At 41.0% G+C, this 24,415-nt stretch overlaps 1 protein-coding gene across 4 annotated transcripts in view; it reads right to left on the bottom strand.

The window, feature by feature from the left end:
- EOMES (eomesodermin) overlaps window positions 1-24,415 on the bottom strand; it is a 154,833-nt gene that overhangs the window by 101,368 nt on the left and 29,050 nt on the right. Inside the window, exon 2 of one of the 4 annotated variants that reach the window (XM_081164592.1) lies at window positions 21,724-21,792. The exons of 2 other annotated variants lie outside the window; for them this stretch is intronic. The gene's annotated coding sequence lies outside the window, so the exon portion shown is untranslated. Of the gene's footprint in view, window positions 1-21,130; window positions 21,151-21,723; window positions 21,793-24,415 lie in introns of those variants that run through there. One more of the 4 variants, XM_081164594.1, reaches the window with a different exon arrangement.

The following is a 24,415-nucleotide window of genomic DNA, read 5'->3' as shown; positions in this document are numbered from 1 at the left end:
CAATACACTCAGAGCTGTGTCTGGGAGTGTCGTTTATTCCTGCAATGATTAGCAGGAAGGGATAATAGTCACTAGGCTTTATGAGCCTGGCCACATTTCCCATCATATCCTGGATACATGCATCAGGGAAATGACATGTCTTCTGTGAAAACATGTCAGACCAACACACCGCTGTCTCTACTTCTCTCAAAAGGTAGCCCCCAGCTACCACCACATGCCCCCTATTCAGGGCAAGAACAGGATTCTTTCCATACACCAATAAATCCAAGTCCTCCTTCATACTCTGTGGAACCTGGGGTACTTATTCTCAGCTACAGGCCTATCCTGTGGCCATAACCTATGACCACAGCTAATGGCTAATTTGAAGGCCACAGCTCTCTGTACTATCATATTTTATTTGTTTTTATTCATGCAATTTCTATACTGCTTAATACTTCAGTTAAGAATCAAAGCTACAGCATTATAAAAACCACAATCACTACAATTAAAATTCCACGTTTTAATACAGCACAAAACTATTGGGTAAGATCCTCTTAGGCATTTGTATAGACTAAAACAATAGTATATTTTAGTATGAACAAAAATAACAATACATGGGGAACACCATAACTTGTGGCAAACTGAAATACAGCAGAGGCAAACAGATATCACCGAATCATATATGTGAGTATCCATTTTATAGGCAGTCGTGGCTATCTCACTATCTCTCGAATTTAAGCTCATAGCAAAAGATGAGGCAAAATCACACGCTCTCTGCCCCATTTGATATCATGAACCAACCATATTTTGTTTTTGTTTTTTTCTAATATCACTGCTATTTTTCAAATATATTTGGAAAAACGTTGTGCCAGTTGTCCTTTTAAGGAGTTCACACTTTGTTTCTTAGATAATTACTGAACTGATGCCAATTATTGCTTATGCTTCCTGGGGGTTTTGTATAGTATTTATTACCGAGAGAAAATCCTGAAATGCCATATCCCAAATCATGCATTCCCAGACACATTACCTGGAACCAAATCCCACAACGACCAGTGGGACTTACTTCCATGTAACATGCTGTAAGTTGAGAGTTTGCTTTCTCCCGCATCAGTTGAAAGAAAATGCAACAATTGTAATCTGTGTCATTATCACCAAGGCTTTTCTAAACTGCTAGCGAGTACCTTTGTTCTGTCCCCTTTTTTGCATCTAATTAATGCTAATACATAATGTCCTACCAAGATTTTCAAAGCTGTGCCGTGAAATAATGCAGCGTTACTTTTGTAATTCAGGGTACAGAGCACATTGACGCAAAAGCTTAGTAAAACGGGCACATGGTCAAAAGGAGCAATTAGCACATTGTTATTATGCAATGATATTATAATCTGCCTCGTCCCCCAAAAGAAATTGCTTATTTCATTTTGCTTCGTGAGTATTCCACCTCCCCTTTTAGCATGTACGGTTCTATACAGTTACAAGCCAGTCATGATACAGTCCCAAATAGGATTCCCTACAATTATTGTTTACAAAGCAATTAGAATCTATTTGTTAGAGGAACCCCCATTTGCTGTTAGCTTCCCCGGCTGTCTCTAAAGTTCCCTGAAGCACAACTTCTCTGTCAGATAATTTGGGCAGTAATTCTGATGAAGCCCTAAAAAAGGAAGCAGACTGAACTGCTTTTCTAATTTGGGGGGATAAGATTAAACTGCTGATACTATTATGTCACAGGAATTTAGGCTGCAATCTTGTACACACTTACCTAGAAGCAAGTCCCATTGAATTCAAAAGGGCTTTATTTATTATATTGCATTTAAATTACTTTTTATGCCATTTTTCAGGATTATAGAGCCTCCAAAGGAGCTTACAATAAAAGATCACACCAAAACAATAAAGCATTATTAACTACACAATTAAAATCTGTACACAATTTAACTCATTGAATATGAAACAGATAAGCAGCAGATACTTTATAAAACCTCATTTCCGGCACAGGATCCAATTCAATATTCCACTACCAGCCATCCCAGTTCACCTTAACCAACAGCTATTGTCTGGTTTAACAAACACCAAACAATGTATGCATATCTCTGCATACATTGAGGCTGCTTTTGCTGTGGCTGGGCAGAGACCAATGGTGATAACTGGTCGTTCTCTGGTTTCAGCCTGGTGTTCAAATTGTAGCTGATGTACTCATTGGTTCTGTCAGGTCTCAATCACCCTGCAGACTAGTCAAACTATACAGTAGGGTGGCTTTTAGGGTTTTACTTGGGTTGCTTCACTCAGCTCCTCACTTGGAAACTACTGACAGTATGGAATGCAGCAGGCCACATTCTATTACATCTATAGGAGAAGGGATGTGGGTGGCGCTGTGGTCTAAACCACTGAGCCCCTTGGGGTTGCTGATCGGCAGTTCGAATCCCCGCGACGGGGTGAGCTCCCATTGCTCTGTCCCAGCTCCTGCCAGCCTAGCAGTTTGGAAGCACGCCAGTGCAAGTACAGTGGCACCTCGGGTTACATACGCTTCAGGTTACAGACTCCGCTAACCCAGAAATATTACCTTGGGTTAAGAACTTTGCTTCAGGATGAGAACAGAAATCGTGCTCTGGCGGCGTGGCAGCAGCAGGAGGCCCCATTAGCTAAAGTGGTGCTTCAGGTTAAGAACAGTTTCAGGTTAAGAACGGACCTGAGGTACCACTGTAGATAAATAGGTACCACTATGGTGGGAAGGTAAACAGTGTTTCTGTGCGCTCTGGTTTCCGTCCCATTGCGCCTGAAGTGGTTTAGCCATGCTGGCCACATGACCTGGAAAGCTGCCTGTGGACAAACGCCGGCTCCCAAGGCCTGAAAGCAAGATGAACGCTGCAACTCCATAGCTGCCTTTGACTGTACGTAACCGTCTAGAGGTCCTATACCTTTACCTTACATCTATAGGCTGGTGGGATCATATAAGACCCTTGATTAGATAATCACACTGATAGCCTAACTGGATGCAATTCAAGGTATAATGTTAACTAATAAAGTTTTTGCTAGCCTGTGTGAATCATATCACTGGACTGAGAACACCATTCATTAAATGAACCTGCTCCTCTCCTAATATCGCCCAAGGAAGCCATGTTTCAGGTGGCATTTATTTGGGTTGTTTCACTAGCAGCACTTTGAGCAGGGCTGTCTGTGTGCTGTCTCTGTAGCTCAACAATTTGGAAATTAATTCCTGTATATGTATTTTATTTATAAGAGGATTTCTAAACTGCCAACTCATAAGGAACTATCACGGTGGTGCACGATAAAAGTATTAAAATATCATAAAATGCAGAATGAATGGCCAACTCTCAATCAAATGAATTCTATGAAAAGCTTTGGTGAAACAGAAATAAGTTCAGTACATGCTTAAATATTAAATTGGTAGGCACCTTTATGAGTTCAGTAGGAACAGTGTTGCAGTTGAATGAGACCCACCAGAAACTTCTAGGAAGGCTTTTAAAAAAAAGTATATTACAATATTGATGAGAATTTCAAATATCATATTTTATATGTAACAATGATTTGTATATATTCAGAAGAATATAAGAATCCTGCTGGATCAGATCCCAAGTTCTTTGTTCTTACATATCATCTCATTACTTTATTGTAGTGGTAAATGATTGTCAGTCTGCCTTCTGCCATTTCAAGGGCAGAAGTAAAAGTGATTTTTTAATATTAGCCACTCCTCTCAATGGATCTAATCAAACTTGTCACTCTTATGAAGACTGACAGGGCCAGAAAGTAGACTGCTGAACTGCAGCCTGCCAGGTTTCAGCTATTCCGACAGTAAGAGGGTGAATTTTTAAGGCTGGATTTTGTACTGATCTCAATTTGATATACTGTACAATGCTTGTTGAGCTGTGCTCTACATCAGTGTCTTGATCAAAACAGTCAAGTATACATTAAATTGGAAACACATTAAATTTATATTTGAGTTAATTTAAATAAGGAGCTTTTTAATATATTGGCAAGCAACTAGGTATGTACACAAGCAGAGCATGCAGACTGCTCATGGATTTCCCTTCCTTGCCTATTGATTTGCCTATTTCATTTCCAGATTATTAAAACATTAAAGTTGGGTTGTGCCTTGGTTCAGAATTTTTGGCAAAAAGTTTTTGCTCAGTTCAGCTGCACTCAGCACTGGAGTTGCTCTCTATCTTTTAAGGTCTAAATAAATCAGTCCTGCATAAAGAGCTAGTAATGCACTTGTTAAATGTGGCTCATGTAGAGATAACATACTGCAAGAATAACAAAAAATGACTTGCTTCGTGAAGGCAGTATGGTAAGATTTGGTAAATGACATTAGCCAATTTTTTAAAACAAAAAAACCAAACTGGACAGACACAAAATAAAACAGGATACATTTCTGAGCACATGGTTGTATTTCACCTTTTATGTTAACTCTGCTCATAGCAAGGTACAGGCTCCAATCTTTCATAAATCTTTTTGGAGAATGTCTTCTACTTAGAGCTTTATGCCTTGTTTTCATACCCTGATGATTGTGTCCCAGCATATGTAGGTAAGTATGGTATTCTAAAACGTGTAAAGCATTAAGACTCACAAGGTTCAATTTACTGTATAATTGCTTTGTATAATGTACAAAAAAATCATTTCATTTCAATAAAAATGTTTCTAAAAGGTTTGGTTTCTTTAAGCACATGGTGCTATATGTTCTACAGTCCAGCATGGGCATTGCACCAGCAGTCATGCTGATCCCTCTTAGTTGCACCTAGAGCGCAAGGGATCCTTAAAAATGAATAGCAGTGGGGGGTGGGTATCACTCAGAAGGAAGAAAGAGCACTAACTGAGGAGGGGGAGTCTTTCAAGCAATTCTCTGACTGCTGGAAAACATTGAATTTTTTTTGTTAAAAGAAGGAAGTCACTTAATCTTCTACACCAATAGCGAATTTTACATCTCTCATCACATTTGGACTTTTAAATAAATATATTTTTTAGGTATTTCCAATATTACAAATCCGTAACCTAATACATAGGTGGAAATAATCATCACACCTCAGGCAAACATCTAGCTATAGCAAAAGTAGTCTCCGAAGGACAATATCAAAGACCTAATTAAAAGCATAAGAATGATACAAAAGACTATTGCCCAAATATAAGAGGGGAAGGAAAACTACTGCGCTGCCAGATGAAAATCGCACACAAACACACCAAAAGTAGAATAATTTACAAAGAGCTTTGCCTGAATAAATCCAGATCAACACTAACCCATAGAGATAATTGCAACAGAGTTAAACCTCTAAATAGGCTTTCCCCAACGTGGTTTGCTGAAGATGTTGCTGGACTTCCCAGCCAGCATGGCCAATGGTCAGGGAAGATGGAGTCCAGCAATACCTGGAGAACTGCAGGTTAGCCACCCTGGTTTACAATTGTCCCTCCTTCAAGAAGGATCTTAACCAATGTAAATAAAGCTTTGCCTTTTTCTGAGTGGCTAGGGGTGATCTAATAATTTTAGGGCCCTTTAAAATATAAGGGTCTGAACCAACATATATAAAGCTGGAGGTTCTAAATCTGCCGAGGGCTTGAAACACACACACACACACACACACACACACACACACACACAACCTGCTTCCTTTTCTTTCTTTCTCCATCCCCCTCCTCCTCCCCAACTCCTCAGCTGTGGTGCAGCACCTGCCATTAGCTGTGGTGGCTCCTAATTTCATATTGTCTGACAGTAGCAGTTGGATCGAGGTAGAGCCAGCCAGACCGAGAGGCAGACTCCCTGCTTCCACAAAGCTGAATTTAATAAGATGAGAACAGTATGCCAAGATGGTGAGCTCCCTTCTTAGCACTTATCATGACACTAGTCACTCAGCAGGGCCCTTATTGCAGCAGTAATCTGGGTGAAGCTGGCAGAGCGTCCCGCTTACAAGTTCAATATAATAGAACAGCAGGGCACTGGGAGGGGGGCTGGCAGCGCAGCTTAACAAACTTAAAGCCTATTACGCCATGCTTGAGGAGGGAAAAGAAAATGGCTCGCAAAAATGTTATGCGCCAAGTGGGAAACCTGGAACTGCCAAGTGCGGCACCATGCAAAAGCCCTGTCCACTCTGGTGCATTTGGGAAGTGTGCAAGCAATTAGCAATACTGACTGAAACGCCTATAATGTGGACTGGAAATGCAAATTTCTCCCATTCTTTTCTTGGCTTTTGAATGTTAAGGCACACCTTAAAACAGCCATTGAAAAAGCAGCTTGTTGCTCATCTGCAGCTAGGAATTGCCGAGCCCTCACAAATAAAAAGATGGGTTTATGGCGCTTTCCCATTCCTGCTCTGTCTGCATCATGCCCAACGTAGCAAGCAGGGGTCCCCTTTTGGCTTTGCTGTGAGTAGGAAAGCAACATATGTCCACAGACAGTGCTGCAAAAAACCCCAGTGCTGTTGTATTTTTGCTCTCCCATTCTTCCCTCCAATGGCAATGGCTAGGGCCAGCCTTACCATCAGGCACAGCGAGACAAGACGCCTGCTCCTTGGGAGAAAAGCATCTTAAAAAGCAGAGACATCACCTTGCCAACAAAGGTCCGTACTGTATAGTAAAAGCTATGGTTTTCCCAGGAGTGATGTATGGAAGTGAGAGCTGGACCATAAAGAAGGCTGATCGCCGAAGAATTGATGCTTTTGAATTCTGGTGTTAGAGGAGACTCTTGAAAGTCCCATGGACTGCAAGAAGATCAAACCTCTCCATTCTTAAGGAAATCAGCCCTGAGTGCTCACTGGAAGGACAGATCGTGAAGCTGAGGCTCCAATACTTTGGCCACCTCAGGAGAAGAGAAGACTCCCTGGAAAAGACCCTGATGTTGGGAAAGATGGAGGGCACAAGGAGAAGGGGACAACAGAGAACGAGATGGTTGGACAGTGTTCTCGAAGCTACCAGCATGAGTTTGACCGAACTGCGGGAGGCAGTAGAAGACAGGAGTGCCTGGCGTGCTCTGGTCCATGGGGTCACGAAGAGTCGGACACGACTAAATGACTAAACAACAACAACAACAAAGCTGAGGTGGTGAAGCAGGGAGCAGGGATGAGCAGCAAAATGTTAAGAGTTCAAACTTGAGTGTGCTATAAAGCCAGCCTGCCTGCCCTGCCTCCTAAGTAAACCTTCTGCCCTCCAATGCCCTTCTGCTGATGTTGAAGATTCAACTGCAGATGCAATTGTCCTCTGTAAATGGAATTGGTGCGTGTGCGTGCGTGCGCCATCTTGGGCTTATCCACACTTACCTTTCCTCTGCTCTTTCCAGACACAGTCTGCAATTTAAAAGATCCTTAGTAGCCAGGTTTCTGCAACATGCAATGAGGATTTGTGAATGTTATGCAACAGCATGTTACTTGTTAGATGCAGATTTTGCCGAGTGATTGTATTGTACTGAACCTTTCGGAATTTTGTCTATATGCCAATAAAGTTTGAGATTGAAAATTTACAGATCTGTGTCTTAGGACCCCCCTGCCCCACTTTTCTTTTTTTGCCCCAGTGGAGCAAATATCAATTTGTGGAATGCTGGAACAGACATCGTTCTGATTCAGCTTTAAAGAGTGGGATTTTGCAGGGGAAGCTCAGGGCAAACAAAAGCAAAGCACACACTCGGACACAAAGTGTTAAAGCACAGACCTCTGCCTGAAAAGAGGTAAGTGTGGGTAAGCCCCTTACAAGAAGAAAAGGTTTTGGGCCAGCCTTGGCAATGATGTGAGAAGCCAGTATCAGCTTTAAACTTCCAGGCTTGTGGAAGCATCTGGTATTGTAAAAGAGAAGATTTCTAGGAGACTTACTGGTGGCATTTGCTGGTGGCTCTGTGGGAGGTCAGCCCTGAGTCCTTGTAAATGGAGCTTTCCCCCTCTTCAGACACCTGAATCCAAACCACTTCCTCCAAACAGAGAAAGAAAGCCTCCCTCAGTTGCACTTGACATGAAGCTCTCTAGTGAAGCTGATAGCAGTCCGGCTCCCTGTGCAGCTGATCAGCACTGACAGGGTAACTACCAGAAACTCTCTTTAAACTACAACTAATCCAGAATGCGGCAGCTGGACTGGTGACTGGGAGTGGCCGCTGAGACCACATAACACTGGTCTTGAAAGACCTACATTGGCTCCCAGTACATTTCCAAGCACAATTCAAAGTGTTGGTGCTGACCTTTAAAGCCCTAAACGGCCTCGGTCCAGTATATCTGAAGGAGAGTGTCCACTCCCATCGTTCTACCCGGATACTGAGGTCCAGCGTCAAGGGCCTTCTGGTGGTTCCCTCACTGTGAGAAGCCAAGTTACAGGGAACCAGGCAGAGGGCCTTCTCAGTAGTGGCACCCGCCCTGTGTAACACCCTCCCACCAGATGTCAAAGAGAACAACAACTACCAGACTTTTAGATGACATCTGAAGGCAGCCCTGTTTAGGGAAGCTTTTAATGTTTGAGGCATTTCTGTATTTTAATATTGTGTTGGAAGCCACCAAGAGTGGCTGGGGAAACCTAACCAGATGGGCGGGGTATAAATAATTTATTATTATTATTATTATTATTATTATTATTATTATTATTATTATTATTATTATTAATTTATTTACTTATTTATTTAAGATCCTGTTTGCTTCTTCTTAGTTTCTTCTTCTTCTTCTTCTTCCCCTCACCTGACATCACATATGACATCACTTCTTCTTCTTCTTCTTCTTCTTCTTCCCCTCACCTGACATCACATATGACATCACTAATGGGTTTTAATAACCATATTTCATTCCATTACAGACCCATGTTGGTTCACAGAAAAAAGGATCAGCTTACCAGTTGCATTTAAAAGCACAGAGCTAAACTGTTTAAATCCCATCTTAGGCAGTTTAATTGAAAGTATAGGAATTAGCTGTTAGGCTGATCTCCCCCTTCGTTACCACATTTTTCAAAGAAACAGGCTACAGATTGAAAAGTAAGTTTAAAATATACATTTTACTCACAGTCAAGCATTCGTCCTTAGCAGCAACAGCCTTAAATTAAATGAAGGTAAAATACTTGTGCTTACAGACAAACAGTTTCAGGTCGGTGCCTGTTGCTAACTTTGAGACATGTCTGCCCCCACGGTTGGTTGAAGAGAGGGGGAGAAGGAACAGGAAGTACTCATTTTGCTTCTTCCTTCCCAGGAGAGGAGGGGAAATGACACCACATGGAGCCTTCTCTACGGTCTGCATGGTCTTAACCCCTCCACATGCTAAATAGAAAGAATATGCATTGTTAGATCTGACTGCATATTTCCCACAACCATATGTGGGGCAAGTGGGCATGAAAGTCTCATCAGAGCAGCGTCTCCAAAAAGAGAGGATAAAAGAAGAATCAGGTGTAGCACAACCTCTATTTCACTGGCATGAAAAGTCTGGAAAGGGATAATACGGCCATTTCTTCGGATATGTTTCCAGGAAGAAGAAAATAACAGGAGAAGGGTAGGCATTAATCTCAAGTGAAGATAAATGGAAATAATTCATTCTGTTCTGATTTAAAACTTTATTCAGCAGATCTTACACTTTTGTCATAGAATATTCCCATCCCATTTTTTCTATGGGTTTGTAGAGCAAGAGGAAGAGAAGAAATGCCCAGTGCATTTTACAAGGCAGTGCATTGTACAGGCAAACAGCCTACTATATATGAAGACAGATGATCTGGTAACCTCCATGTGCAAGTGCTCCATTTGTAGGCACTGGCCTAGATGCTATCCCTCCCCTTAAACTCATCACACTTTGTCACAGGTAGGATGGATGCTCTCAAGCTATTCATGGCAATCTTAGCTAGCCAAAGTAAGATGTTTTGGTTAATATTTCAGAAGGCAACAGAAGTGAAACAAGGAAGTTGGATATTTTAATTATATTAACTGAATATAAAGGACCAAAGGCTTTAAAAAAAGTAGTGGGAAATAAACTAATCAAACGCAGAATAAATTATTGCTGGATCAGACCAAAGGTCCATCTAGATCTTGCAGCTTAATTTCATGAAGGTGGGGAAATCTGGGGGCTGAGTGACATGAGAAGGAAAGGGGGGGTAAAGCTATCAGTTCAGACCTTTGACAAGATTGATTTACCCTTTCCACAGCAGTGTACTGGACAAGGAGAAGGAGAGAGAAAGGGTGTGTCGGAAAGAAAGGAATGAAGGAAGGAAAGAAGGATTGCAGAAAGGGAGGGGGGGTGGCCTCACCTATCAAGTAACCTCTTTGAGATTTCTTCCAAGGAAATACAGCCCTAATAGGGAATGTGTGTGTGTACCTCGACTTCCAAAAACGTTTGAAAACCAAGGCACGGCTTCCAATTGGCTGCAGGAGCTTCCTGCACTCAGTTGGAAGTCGCGGAAGCCACATCAGACATTCAGGTTCCAAAGAACGTTCGCAAACTGAAACCCTCACTTCCGGGTTTGCAGTGTTTTGGAGCCAAAGCGTTCGAGTCGCAAGACGTTTGTCAACCAAGGTACGACTGTATGTGTATTCTCTATTAGACCAGCATTCTATTAGGAATGAAGACCAACTATGTGCTAATGAGAGCTTACAGCATGCATGATATGATGGCGGTAGTCTTCCTTACTCTCATGTATCTGGTAAATATTACTTTGAATATGGTGGTTCCATTCCTATCAGTTATAGCCAAAATTTTATATATGTACTATGTAGATCATATGTCAATTCATTCAAACAATGGGAGTGGGGAATAAGCCTAATTTTTTCCATTCTACATTAACTGTATTTGAACTTGAAAACATACCTCTAACTGCTGACAAAGAAATGGAAAGTGTATGCTTTCATTATCAATCAGGCAGTAACTTGAAAGCCAAACACCAACAAACAAATTGGCAGCTGGCACCGCAATGTGAAGTGTTAGCCATATGGTGCTCACAAACTAAAATATTTATTTGATTTGTCTTCAAGTGCCTAAGATGGCAGCAAGTGTTTAAAGATGAGGGCATTTTAGGATTCATGCTTCTCTGAGTAGAGGCATGCGTCTCTTCCTCAGAAATCCATTTTGCACAACCTAGGGAATGAGCTCTCCTTTCTGATGTGTTATCTTTGCTGAAGACAAGATTCTCAGAAGGTTTGGAGTCATTTGCATGTCTTGCTGCAACATGAGCCAAATGGCATGCTCAGTTTGGTGTACACCATTTAAATTATCTGGCATAGAACTGTGCTCTCTTTTCTTCTTTTCTGCCAGTGTTTACAGTCCTGCTACCAAAAGAAACAAGGTGCTTCTAAAGGAATTTAATTTGTTGTTGAAGGATTCAATCAATCAATCAATCTTTATTGCGGTCAAAGACCGGACAGCAAAATTAACAACAGCAACATACGCTTCTTCAGCATCAAGAGGAGAACGTAACTAGAAATTCCCTATAAACTCATTTATATTAAAAAAATACCACTCCTTCAACTAAAATCTGTGTTCCAAAGTTTAAAATCAGTGCTCATTCATCGGCCATCACTGTCACTGTTGTTGAAGGATATGAACTATATTAGTAAGGGTTCTAGCAGCTCTCTCATGGCCTTGCGTGAACCCCTTTCTTTTATGCACATAGGAGCATAGGAAGCTGCCTTATAAACTGAATCATACCACTGGTCCACCTACCATAGTGTTGTCTACAGCATCTCTCTGGGGTTGAAGACAGAGGCGACTCCCAGACCTACTAATTTTGAGCAATGAAGTTATTTGGCAGATCCAGTTTGTCTCCCATTTGTACCCCTGATGCACTGTGATGCTGCCACTGAATGGCTGCACAGAATGGGGTGGCAATTCTCCAGTCCAGAGCATTCCATTAAGAAAACCTGCTGCTCTGCTTTATGGCATCCAACGTCTAAAACCATTGGCTTCAAACCGTTAATTAGCCAATCCAGTTTGAGAAACTGAAGATTTCATTTGTTTTACTGTAAGCACTAGTGGAATTATTATTATTATTATTATTATTATTATTATTATTATTATTATTATTAGGGAGAGGTTGTAATAGAGCACAGGTTTGTGTGCAGAAAGCCATTGTTTCATTTGGTATTACACACATGTGTAGGAAGAAGGTTGTAGGTTCAATTCCCAGTATCTCTGCTTACAGCTAGGAAAGACCCTGTCTAAATTGATGGAGAGCCTCTGCCTGTCTGTGTATATACAGTGGTACCTTGGTTTTCTAACATAATCTGTTCCGAAAGTCCGTTTGAATTCTGAAATGTTCGAAAACCGAAAACTGAAAGTGGAAGCCTCAAAACGGAAAACTCAAAACGGAAGCCGCGTTTCCTGTTTGACTTCCGAGGTGCGTTCAAAAATAGAGGCACTTGCTTCCATGTTTTCGGTGTTTGAGTTCTGAAACGTTCGATTATGGAGGCGTTCGAAAACCACTGTAATACTAGGCTAGATGGACCAATGTTCCTAACTGGAGGTGGGCTGAGGGCTCCAATTTCAGTGCAACTCTACTGACACCACCAGAACAATTCTGGGAAACAGCTAGACACATTTGAGGAAACAGCTAGACTATCTCAATCATTCCTTATTGCCCAGTATTGGTCTGATTGTTCCACAAAGACTAACAACAAGTGCTCATCAACTCCTAAATGCCCTGGCTGTCAAGGACAGACTGCTGGCTAGTAGTTTTCCTTTCGTTATTTTCTGCAACATGTATTTCCTCCTTTGTGTGCCAAAGTGGCCAACTTTCTTAATACTTCTGCACAATGTTCTTTAGTGACTGGCCCTTCAATAAGGGTACCGTAATTAAAAAAACAAACATGTGATGTCCTATCACATACGTAAAACAGAAATGCAGAACCTGTATTCTTCCACTTTCTATCATATATATAACAACATTCATGCACAACAAAAATGTCGTAAGAAAAGTTCAAAGTTGTTTTCTACAATGTTACATGTAAAATTAGGTTAAGAATGTAATGCATAGAGGATCCAACATTTCACATCTAAATCTACTTAATTTTTCACTTGAATACAAGACTGATGAATATTAAAAGTCTAGTGTTCACAGTGTGGAAAAAGAAAAAGGTCAAAATAGGCTTAGGTCAAAATTGAGACCTGAATATGACTTAGCTTTAGCACAGTTGTAAAACTGCTTTTATGAGAGAGAAAATACTGCATATTTTATACTGCATATTAATAGTTATGTAGAATTATGCCTGAGGGTTCTCCTGCTATGTGGAAGGGCTTTAATTCATTTCTAAAAGGGTTTCTGAAATTATATGCAAAATTCAATCTTTCTCACAGATTTTCTGCTGGTTCTGCTTCTAGTATGAACCGCAATTGGACACATAAACCCACAGAGGAAGTATGTGAATTAACATTGAAAGAAAGGGGAAGAATGATGCATAACACACTTGCCATTTGTTAGACCCCACCCATACATCTTAGAACAGCCATCTCCAGCCTTGTTCTCTACAAATATTCGGAACTTCATTCCCATCATCCCCATGCTGGCCGGGGCTGATAAAGGTTGGTCCAACAACATCAGGAGGGCATTAGGTTGGCAATACTGTTTTAGACTATTACTAGCTTTTGGCTGCTCTTCAAGCTAGAACCTAAACCAGATGCATTGGGCACAAACTGTAAGGAAATGTCATTACGTTTTGCGCTTTACTCTTACAAATAGAATATTAGGCGGCATGTTTGTGGCTGGGCAATGATTTCTTTCCCACGGCAAGTGGGAGTAATGCATGAATTAATGCTTTCACACACACACTTTCACACAAAGGTTGCACTATAGAGAAAACAAACCTATCCAGGAGGAGAGTTCTAGCCTAGGCTTCTACTTTACATTTGCAGCTCGGTCCTATGTGTCAGGAGTCATGACACTATGGACGTCTACTCAGAAATAAGTTCTATTAAATTCAATTTCAGCCCCAATTTTCTAGGTACAGGGATTGTTTTGTGTATCTGTTTTTTGTATGGGTTCAGGCATGTAAATTCTCAACAGCAAACTGAAATTGTGGCCCTGTAGATGCTGTTGGAATCCACCTCTACCATCCCTGACTATTGACCATGCTGATATGAGATGATGGAAGTTATACTTCCTAGAGGCTACCAATGTTGGCTATTGCTGGTGAAAGGTGACAAGATGCAAAGGAGAACAGGAGAGAGGAGGGAGTTTTGGCAAGTGAATCTTTACTTGCACATGTCCTACGAAAAGCTACACTGCCAGAAATTCTCTCTTCTGCACAAGTATTAAAGAAAAAGGAGGCCAACTTCCTTTGTGTTTGGTTTTTCCTCTTACGCTCTTTCTGCCCCTTCTGCTAACTCTCTTCCCATAAAAAAATATTCAATGTGTCAGTTGCAGAAGACTACCGTAATATAAAAGGCAACAATGATATTTCACACGTTGGCCAAAGGCCCAAATTAATGAAATACACAAGCCCTACCACCTGACTTCTCCCAAATTTAGCCAAATCATGCCCCCAGAGCCTTCTGTGAACAGTAGCAAAAGGGAATGCAGGCCCCTTCTGGACCCCTCTGCAATATGAGTACTGCACCAGCATGAGTCAATCATCTTTTTAGCAACCAAGCATGAAACAAATCCAATGCAGCACAAGAAAATGATTGTGTCTGGGAACAAAATTGCAAATGTTTTCCCACAATTTTTTTTGGGGGGGGTTTCATTTCATTAATTGCATAAATCATCACACCCTCTCTAGGTGTTTTGGCACTATGCTGGAGGTGCAAACCAAGGAAGGGCAGTGCTAACCACTTCCCCACAGATGTATGCAGAAGACATCTACTGCAGACAGCAAGGCTGCATGGTCAGCATTAATCACTTTCAATTAGACGCAAACCACATCATTTATGATGCTTTAATTCAACCCAGTGTACTAACTGCCATGAGCACACCTATTTTCAGGGTTATTTTAAAAGCTTCCAATTAATCTCTCGCAGACAATTGTTCATTTGGAGAGTGGGTTTAATGTGAGCTACCTGCTGCACAGGTATCTGAAGGATAATTGGTTTATATAACACTTGCACTGTCAAGTCTTCTTAAGACTGTGTAAGCCTCCCAGACTGTGAGCCAAAGGAAAGGAGAATTTGCTGCTGTTGCCATTCGTTTTAACTGTCAACTCTGGAAACTTGGGGTATCACCAGTGGTTCAATAGAGTGCTGACAGTCTTGTCTCTAAGGGCCTTCAAAATGGTGAGTCTTGGCATCTGATAATGACCAAAAGTTTGCTTTTTTATTCCCAAAGGGACTGATCATCTAGGTGAGACAAGACGAATTGTCAGGTGTGCATGGATTTACAGCAACAGAAACTGAGGTTACCTCTAGGTTGTGAGTATTTAGCGAGAGGAAATCAAGCACATACCCGAAATTTAGATTAAAGTGCTCTGTCAACCTAGTGCAGCAAATCAACTTTTTTCTTTCAATGACTTTTTGTGGTTAGGAATGCTATGGGGAAATGCACTGAGAAGTGTGGGATGAACAAATGGTTAACAGGGAAATATATAAACATTGCACAAGCAAATTGGGGGTGAATGCTGATTGTCATATAACGTCCCTGCAAAATATCCAGAATGAGGGCTCAATAAAGAGCAGAAATCATATAACCTCTGCATAAGCTTTGTGCAAACCAAGCAGGGTGAATGCGCAATGTACAGGCCACCTAGAGGAGTCCTGAGTGGGTTCAGCCAACCAGCAAAGCTAACCAGGTCAGAAAGCCAGCTGTAATGACCAGATGTGGCATGGCAGCTAATCTTCATGCACAGTAGGACAACCCACAGAAAGACGCATTAAGAAAAAAGGAGCCAGTCAGCCAAGTGCTCTATGGAAGATCACCAAGTGATCCAGGGTTGCCAGCATCTCTCTTTTGTTAGGATAACCAAGCATCCCTCCTACCTGGGTAACCCCACTATATTCAAGGACATTACAGTGGTACCTCGGGTTACAGATGCTTCAGGTTACAGACGCTTCAGGTTACAGACTCTGCTAACCCAGAAATAGTACCTCGGGTTAAGAACTTTACCTCAGGATGAGAACAGAAATCGTGCAGCGGCGGCACAAGGCCCTATGAGCTAAAGTGGTACCTCAGGTTGAGAACAGTTTCAGGTTAAGAATGGACGTCCAGAACAAATTAAGTTCTTAACCCGAGGTACCACTGTACTCAAGTTTGCCACCTGGTGGTGCTGCAGAGAAAGACACCCTAACAACCTCATTAACCATGGACTCCTCCAGATTGGTGGTTTTTTAAACAGGTGTATTCTGCAACACGACATGACACAAGAATAGCACATTAGTAGGGGATTTATAATAGACCGTCCAGTGCGGCGCTTTATTAGTTCTTCTGTGGTGTTCCCCCAAATTACCACATTATTGTTATCTAGAGGGGGAATCTTGCACCATAGTGCAACAAAAGTGGGACAAAAAGCCCAGTAAGATTTGTGGTATAAAACATTATAGGATTTCAGCAGGAAGCAGTTTGGAAATGAAGCAGTATGTCCTTCCTGAAACTTTTGCAGGCACAAACTATTGAAAGCAGTGTTGTGTATAATAATAATAATAATAATAATAATAATAATAATAATAATAATAATAATAATAGTAATAATAATAATTCATTTATACCCCGCCCATCTGGCTGGGTTTTCCCAGCCACTCTGGGCGGCTTCCAACAAAATATTAAAATACAATAGTCCTTCAGATATTAAAAGCTTCCCTAAACAGTGCTGCCTTCAGATGTCTGCTAAAAGTCTAGTAGTTGCTTTTTCCTTTGACATCTGGTGGGAGGGTTTCCACAGGGCGGGCGCCACTACCAAGAAGGCCCTCTGCCTGGTTCCCTGTAACTTTGCTTCTTGCAGTGAGGGAACCGCCAGAAGGCCCTCGGAGCTGGACCTCAGTGTCTGGGTTGGACAATGGGGGTGGAGATGTTCCTTCAGGTATCCTGGGTCGAGGCTATTTAGGGCTTTAAAGGTCAGCACCAACATTTTGAAATGTGCTCAGAAACCTAACCACCCCATCCTGAACACAAATCATCATGAATGCACAATATGATTCCCCCGTATTTAAAATTCAGAACAGTCCTCAGTTTCAGATGAAATTCCAAAAAAATAACAATTAAATTCATCAGGATCTGAAACTATAGTTGTTCAAGTGTTAAAATTTGTATTCAGGTGATTTTTATTTACGAAATCAGACTTGCTGAATTCAGTGTTACACACGGTAACTCTACCAAGAATAAATGGCTCTGTAAACAGATGCCCCTTTATTGCCTTTTACATTTCATATGATTTGAACCTTTTTAATGCAGCCTACTTTCATATTCTTAAATAATTTCTTCTCCGTCTGAAAAGCAGTGCTTTATTTGATGCAATTAGATATCTTCGTTGTTATGGATAAACACCTACGGCTTGATTCATAAAGGAAAGGCTTACATGCGTGCAGTAAAATGCTGTACACACACCACATTGTTGTGAGGAATAGACCCTTGGGCATTTCCCTCTAGATTCACAATGAAACTTGGTTATGGAAGGGAATTGCATATGTGAGTCAAATGGGCTTGAGGCAGCAGCTCAGCTTTATCCAGGAAACATGAAAAGGCTTCAGGGAAACATTATCCCTTGGTGATCATAAAAGCAGCACTTGCCTGCTTCCATGTGGAATATCCTTAGAACCTTGTTCACAAGCTCAGAAAGAATGGAGAGGCAAAGCTGAGTGGTTCTGGTACCCAAAGGGATTTCAAAGACAGGGCTGCCAAACACAGGGGCCCAGATTCTTCAGCTAGATAAAACTGGGCATAAATGCAGGGGTTTACAACCACATCCCTCAGAGGCCAGATTCAGGCTTTCAGAATAATCCACTCAAGTTACAATCCACAACTGACTGAAATCACTGGAAAATGGCCAAGCACGTTAAGGGGCAGCTATGAAATTCCAAAGCATTGGATACATTTCATATTAATAGTTTAATTTTACATAGGTTCGTGAAGCAGCGGCTGATCAAATCACACTGTTTAACCACTCACATTCATTAGTTACAGATGAAACAAACATGGATTTTCAGTCATCTTTAAACCACGGAGTTGTCTTCTGTTCACACAAGACATTCCTCATTTTCTATTTTAGTGTTTATTATTTTAACTTAGATACTTAAAGTAAGGTGAAGCAGTGCATGTTCTTACTTTTTATGAAACTTATTTAGGTTCTGTAGGAGAAGCTTTTTATTCCACAAAATATTCTCTGTCTTTAAGCCTGCAGCTGTATTTTTTGATTTCCACCCAGTTAGAGATAAGGGGAGGAAGGGGCTGCCCGCTAATTAGTTTTTAACACGGTTTCAGAATGCACTGTAAAAAAAGGCCCACATTAGAAAAAGTTATAATCACCTTGCTTTAGATTTTTTTTATTATGATGATGATCACCTTGTTTTAGCTTGTTATGATTATATTTTATATTGATTTTGAACTGTGAAGATTTCAAAATGCATCAGAAACATGATCTCTTCTCAACAAACTTATAATGAGTCATCAGCCCTATATCAAAGGTGATGTGAACTGAGGGTAACAGGACCTCACCAGGAACCAGTGAGGTGAAGTGGGGACTCAAGCTCAGCCATGGAGCACACTGGGTAAGCATGGGGCAAAGTTAAGAACTGCTAGATGTGTGTGAAACATCTGCATGTGATGAACTGTAGGTTCTCAATGAAGTAACTTCAGGTGCTGAATTGACCTTGCCTACCCAGGCTGGCCATTTTGTTCTGCTAGATAGGAAAAAGTATCAGAGAGCTTCCTGCACCAGTTAAGACTTGTTCGAGCAATGAAGGCTTTTTGAGCTTTGTATGCTCCTGTATTCTTTATTACATTTCAGTTTCTGATTTCTGGCTTGTTCTTAGAGCCTTCCTCCTGGTTCATCTTCCAGTTCTGACCTACAATACAATCCTCATTGTGTCTATTCAGAAGTAAGTCCTACTGAATCAAATAGGGTTTACTTTCAGGTAAGCTGTGGGATTGTGCAGTCCCATGGACTGCAAGAAGTGCAAGAAGATCAAACCTCTCCATTCTTAAGGAAATCAGCCCTGAGTGCTCACTGGAAGGACAGAGCGTGAAGCTGAGACTCCAATACTTTGGCCACCTCAGGAAAAGAGAAGATTCCCTGGAAAAGACCCTGATGTTGGGAAAGATTGAGGGCACAAGGAGAAGGGGACGACAGATGACGAGATGGTTGGACAGTGTTCTCGAAGCTACCAGCATGAATTTGACCAAGATGCGGGAGGCAGTGGAAGACAGGAGTGCCTGGCGTGCTCTGGTCCATGGGGTCACGAAGAGTCGGACACGAGTAAACGACTAAACAACAACAAGCTGTGTTAGGAATGAAGCCTTATTCTTTGGTGCTGATTACGGGTTTAACTCTAACTGCTGTCTATGAACCAGGCCAACACCCACTACTTTTTCTCAATATATGCCACCTTGAACTCATTGAACAAACATAAATATTTGTTTGCCTAAGCCTTCAGCTACCTAGTGAGTTTGCAGCTGCAACATTATTTAAGCCAAGACTCACAGATCACACTTAAGAGCTTCCACACTACAATAACACAAGTACTATAACTGCTTGGGATCCTACTGAACAAATTGTACCGGGTCAGAGTCCAAAGGGATACCTTTGTTTTGTACCTTGTTTTGTGTGAGAAAAATGAAACCAATCCAAAGATGTGGTTCTGCTTGCACAACCTCTTTCACAAGTGGAAGCATAATTTATGTGTAATAGCACAATGTGGACTTTTTGAACAGGTTCCTGCACAAGTGTTTACGGTGGTGGTAGCCAACCTAGTGCCCTCCAGATACTTGGGACTACAATTCCCATTGGCCCAGCCAGAATGGCCAACGGTGGGGGATGATGCGAAGGAAGAGAGGGGCAAGCATGTGAGCCCAAGGCTTCTTCAGCCTTGTTCTAGGTCATGCTCGTAATGCTAAACCATGGTTTAGTGTTCTATACAAATCAGCCTAATATAATGGGAAGTGCACACAATATTGCTTTTACTTTTTTTATTGGCCATGCATCTTACATTGGCACTTTTAAAATATTCTGAACATCATTTTTTATCTCCATGTTTATGCTATTAGGCCATTCTTCTCCATTATGTCTGATTATGAAAGGTGTATTCCATATTTCAGAATTCATTATTATCTCCCTGCTATCTATCCATCTGCTTATTTTAGCAACCTCTTCCTCACTGTTGGGTTTGGTATAGACTTCCCATCCCTTTGCCTACTGCTTTAAACTCTCCCCCATAGTTCTGTCTATCCTCTCAGTAAGTACATTTGTGACCCTTCTGTTCACATGGAAACTTTCCCACCTGTACAGCCACCATCTGTTTGAAAATGCCCCAGCAATCTGAAGGGGATGGAGAAAATTCTCCTCTACTGAACAAAAAAAGCTGATTGAAATCTTCCTGGGCTCCAAATATTTCATAACTATTCTCAAAAAATAAAATATTTTGATTACTGCAAGCATTTCCTACAAATATTTATCAGAACATCTACCAACTTGTTCCATCTTTCTGCAACTTAGATTCCTTAATTGTTATATTTTCACAACCTGGGTATTTTTTCCTTATGCTACATTATCTGCAGCTTGTTTTGCCTACTCCCCCCCCCCCCCCAGTTGCATGGATTCTTGTACTGTGCCTGCATGAATGATAAGGAGTAGCTATGGTTTAACTGCATCAGCCTACAAAGGAAAGACAACAAGACAGATTTCACAATGCCACTGGTTATCTTATGCCTGGAGTATGCAAATCAGCTGTTTACTCCATTATCATTTCAAGGGTTTTATTAGTCACTGTCAAGTTATATGCTTTAGCAACCTTTTTCAGCCGTGGGCCGGTCCACTGTCCCTCAGACCATGTGGTGGGCAGGACTATATTTTGAAAAAAATTATATGCCCCCCCCCGCCAAATAACCCAGAGATGCATTTTAAATAAAAGCACACATTCTACTCATGTAAAAACATGCTGATTCCTGGACCGTCCGCAGTCCAAATTGAGAAGGTGATTGGGCCGCATCTGGCCCCTGGGCCTTAGGTTGCCTATCCATGATCTATATCCATGTAGAGATAAGCAGAACTGAGTTCAGTGTGGCTTACGCCCAGGTAAATAAGTATAGGATTACCTATTTTTTTTAAAACCTCCAAAAATACATAACAAATCTGGCATGCACTGACCTTGATGGGGTCTAAAAACAGGTTCTGTCACTCAACCCTTCCCAAACCAGGAATATCAGTAAGACGCATGACAGAATCCCCACAGCTATTATTTTTGTAATGCCGTATATTTTAAATAACTTAAATTTATATTGAATACATGTGGTTTTCAATTTGTACAAAGCTTAGGGTAAGTGTAACATAAAGCAGAAGAGAAATGTTTTTATTCAAATAGAAATAAAAAATAAAATTGTGCAGAAAAGTATTTGAAATTTGCACACTTTGATGAGTTCTTAGATCTCAGAACTGAAACTGAGCAGCAAGAAGGAACTGCCCTACTGACAAAGCAGAGCAATGCCACCTTCTGCAGTTCCATGGACCTATACAAATGGGATAAAAGTCATCTCTGCACTATGAAATAAAGGTGTATTAAAGATATGAAGATAGTAAAGTACCATATATAACTGTCTATTGTTTAGTAGTTTCTGAATGCAGCGAAATAAATTATAATATAATTCAGTTTCTCTAACAATAAAAGAAGGGTCTCAAGTGCTTCAAGCGACATGAAGAGCTAGCAGCAAAGAAAATTGAAACATCACATGTATAGAACTTACTTTCAGATGTGAATGGAGAAGGATGGTGTATCTGTTTTCCCCCTTCTTCTTCTTCTTCTTCTTCATAACCTAAGGTGGGGGGAATGGGAGTTGTTATTTTAGACCATGAAGAAAAAACTCAGCAATTCAAAACAAACAAGAATTGCTACACACATATATAAAAATTATCCTTAAATTCATAATGCTGAAGAAAAAGGCTGTGAGGTTTTTTGTTTTTCATTTTTCATTTTACTTTATAATATTTGAAACGGTGCATTGGAGATTGTAGAACATCAAACATCTGAAATGTGAGATCGGCAAAGGGATCTATGTAATTTTTGTAAGTGGTCCTTGCTATTGTGATGTGCGAGGTAAGAGAGCTGCAGCTTTGTTTATCTGGCCCCCGCACAATATTGTCAGGATGCATTTCCATTTTCCAAGTGACTGCTGCCACTGTGCCACAATCTGTGCTTATTTCTCAAGCAGCTAAACCCTTTGACACTGTGGTTTTTAATTAAAATTACATTAAAGTTAATCAGCCAGAAAGAGGTTTCTGTAGAAGGCAGGTTTGATTGCAACCTGCAAAGGGCATCGAGGCTGCCAACTCGCTAAAGATGTGGTGGCAGATGCCAAGCTGTTTGTGCAAGCCCAACCCTAGTTACCAAGATGCTGGAAGAGGTCACTTCTGTTTTCACCTTTTTTGAACAACTGTCACACAACGGGTTCTGCCTAAGAAATGTTGACCATGCCATGTGAACCGAAACAGAGGCCAAGAGACTAGTAGTCATCTTCTCTTTCTTTGTTAAATGGGTTGTTTTTCCTTTGTTAATGGGCTGACTAGAAGAAGAAAAAGATTGAAACTAATGCTTAAGAAGAGGTGAAGAACCTGAAGCCTTCCAGATGCTATTGTACTATAGTTCCCATCATCCCTGACCATTGGCCATGATTTAGAGTGGAAGGGACGGGAGTCCATCTGGAGAGCCATGGCTTCCCTATCTCTGATCTGTGAAAAATATCTAGTGTGATTGAAGGGTTAGAGAGTGCTAGACTAGATTCACGGAAATGTAGGTTCAAATCCCTACTCAGCCATAAAATACACTGCGGTCCTATCTCTGCACTATATATTTAAAGCACTATCATACTACTTTAAACAGGATGACTTCCCCCAAAGAAGTGTAGTGTGTTACGAATGCTGCGAGTTCTTAGGAGACCCATACCCCCCCCACAAAAAAAGCTTCAGTTCCCAGTGTAGTTTAACAACCAGTCCCTCTTCCCAAAGAACTCTGGAAATTCTAACTGTGATGGGAATAGGGGTCTCCTAACAACTCAGAGCATCCTTAGCAAACTACAGTTCACAGGATTATTTTGAGGAAAGCCATGACTGAGTAAAGTGCTTATGATACTACTTTAAATGTATAGTGCAGATGGGGCCTAAGAGACCTTGAACTGGCTACTTTTTCTCCATCTAACCTCCCTCACTGGATAGATGTGAGTATAAAAGGGGAAATCATGCATGCTACTTCCTTGCAGAAGAGCAAAAGAGAAGATAAATGTGTAAATAAAGTACATTGTATGTACTTTAGAGACTTGATATTATGCATCTGTTTATGCCACATTTTCTGTGTTTGTGTGTGCGCGCGTATGAGCACCATAAAGTATCTATTCATGAAATTTCCAGTGGAGTAACATTAAATAATGCAAAGGTCACTCCACAATAGCAGAGGCATTTTATTTGTAATTAAAGAGGTATGTGGCATGGGTTTGGCTGCCTCTTGAGGTATCATCATCAACCTTGGAGTGAGGGCTCCCAATGTGCAGGTGGTGGACTCTGTCATCATTTGGATGCCAGCCACTATTTTGAATCAAGATGGTGGACTGAAACATCATTTTGGCATGACCCATTTTAGTGTGATGGGTCCAAACTCACAAATGACAGCATTCGCTTAAAAAACACAGCATTTTGGGGTCTCTAAAAACTCCCAGGCAGCTCTGGGCACCGCCCACTAGCATCAGATAAAGTCTTCAGTCATAAATCCATATCAGATTATGGGTTTATTATTGATTTATTTTACTGTCTAAACTAGTCTAACTGGATGCCAGTCAAGGTGTAATCATTGCTCCCTTTTTTGAATACCAGCTCCCGGAATTGGGCTCTCAGTGGTTTACTAACATCTCAGGAATATTGGGAAATGCTTGGTAAAAAAAAAGTTTAAATTTTAACTTTGTGACTGCTGGTATTTTCTACCATATTTTCGCACCAAATGTTTCTTTAAATTCTCCTCCCTACCCACCTGATGTGAAAGATCAGCCCTTGAAAAAATATTGTGGTTAGCCTTTCCAATGCCCCCTGAATTTGTGCATGAAACAAAGAAGCACTTGGATTGGCTTATCTATTGTACTTCCTACATCACTATTGATTAGGTAACATGGAAGTCTATGGTACCAGATGTGACTGTCAAAACACTTGGCCACTGTACTCAATGGGTTAACTGATGACATGCAATGTACTTAATCTGGCGAAAGCATTTCAAGGTTGGATAATACTTCCCCTCAGATTACCACTTGGTCAATTAGCAACCTTTAGGATAGAGTCGTGTCCGTGTATCCTTTTCTTATCCTGTCAGCTTTCCTTAGCCATTCACCAGTAAAATGGGCCTGCAACTAAAACCGTTTTCTCCCCCCTTCCCCCAGCTAGGGTAGCTGAAAGACCAGT

The sequence above is a fragment of the Podarcis bocagei genome (assembly GCF_964188305.1).
Source record: "Podarcis bocagei genome assembly, chromosome: 12".
Lineage (NCBI taxonomy): Eukaryota > Metazoa > Chordata > Lepidosauria > Squamata > Lacertidae > Podarcis > Podarcis bocagei.
Note: the sequence above shows the minus strand (reverse complement) of the source record. Positions and strands in the feature narration are given on the sequence as shown.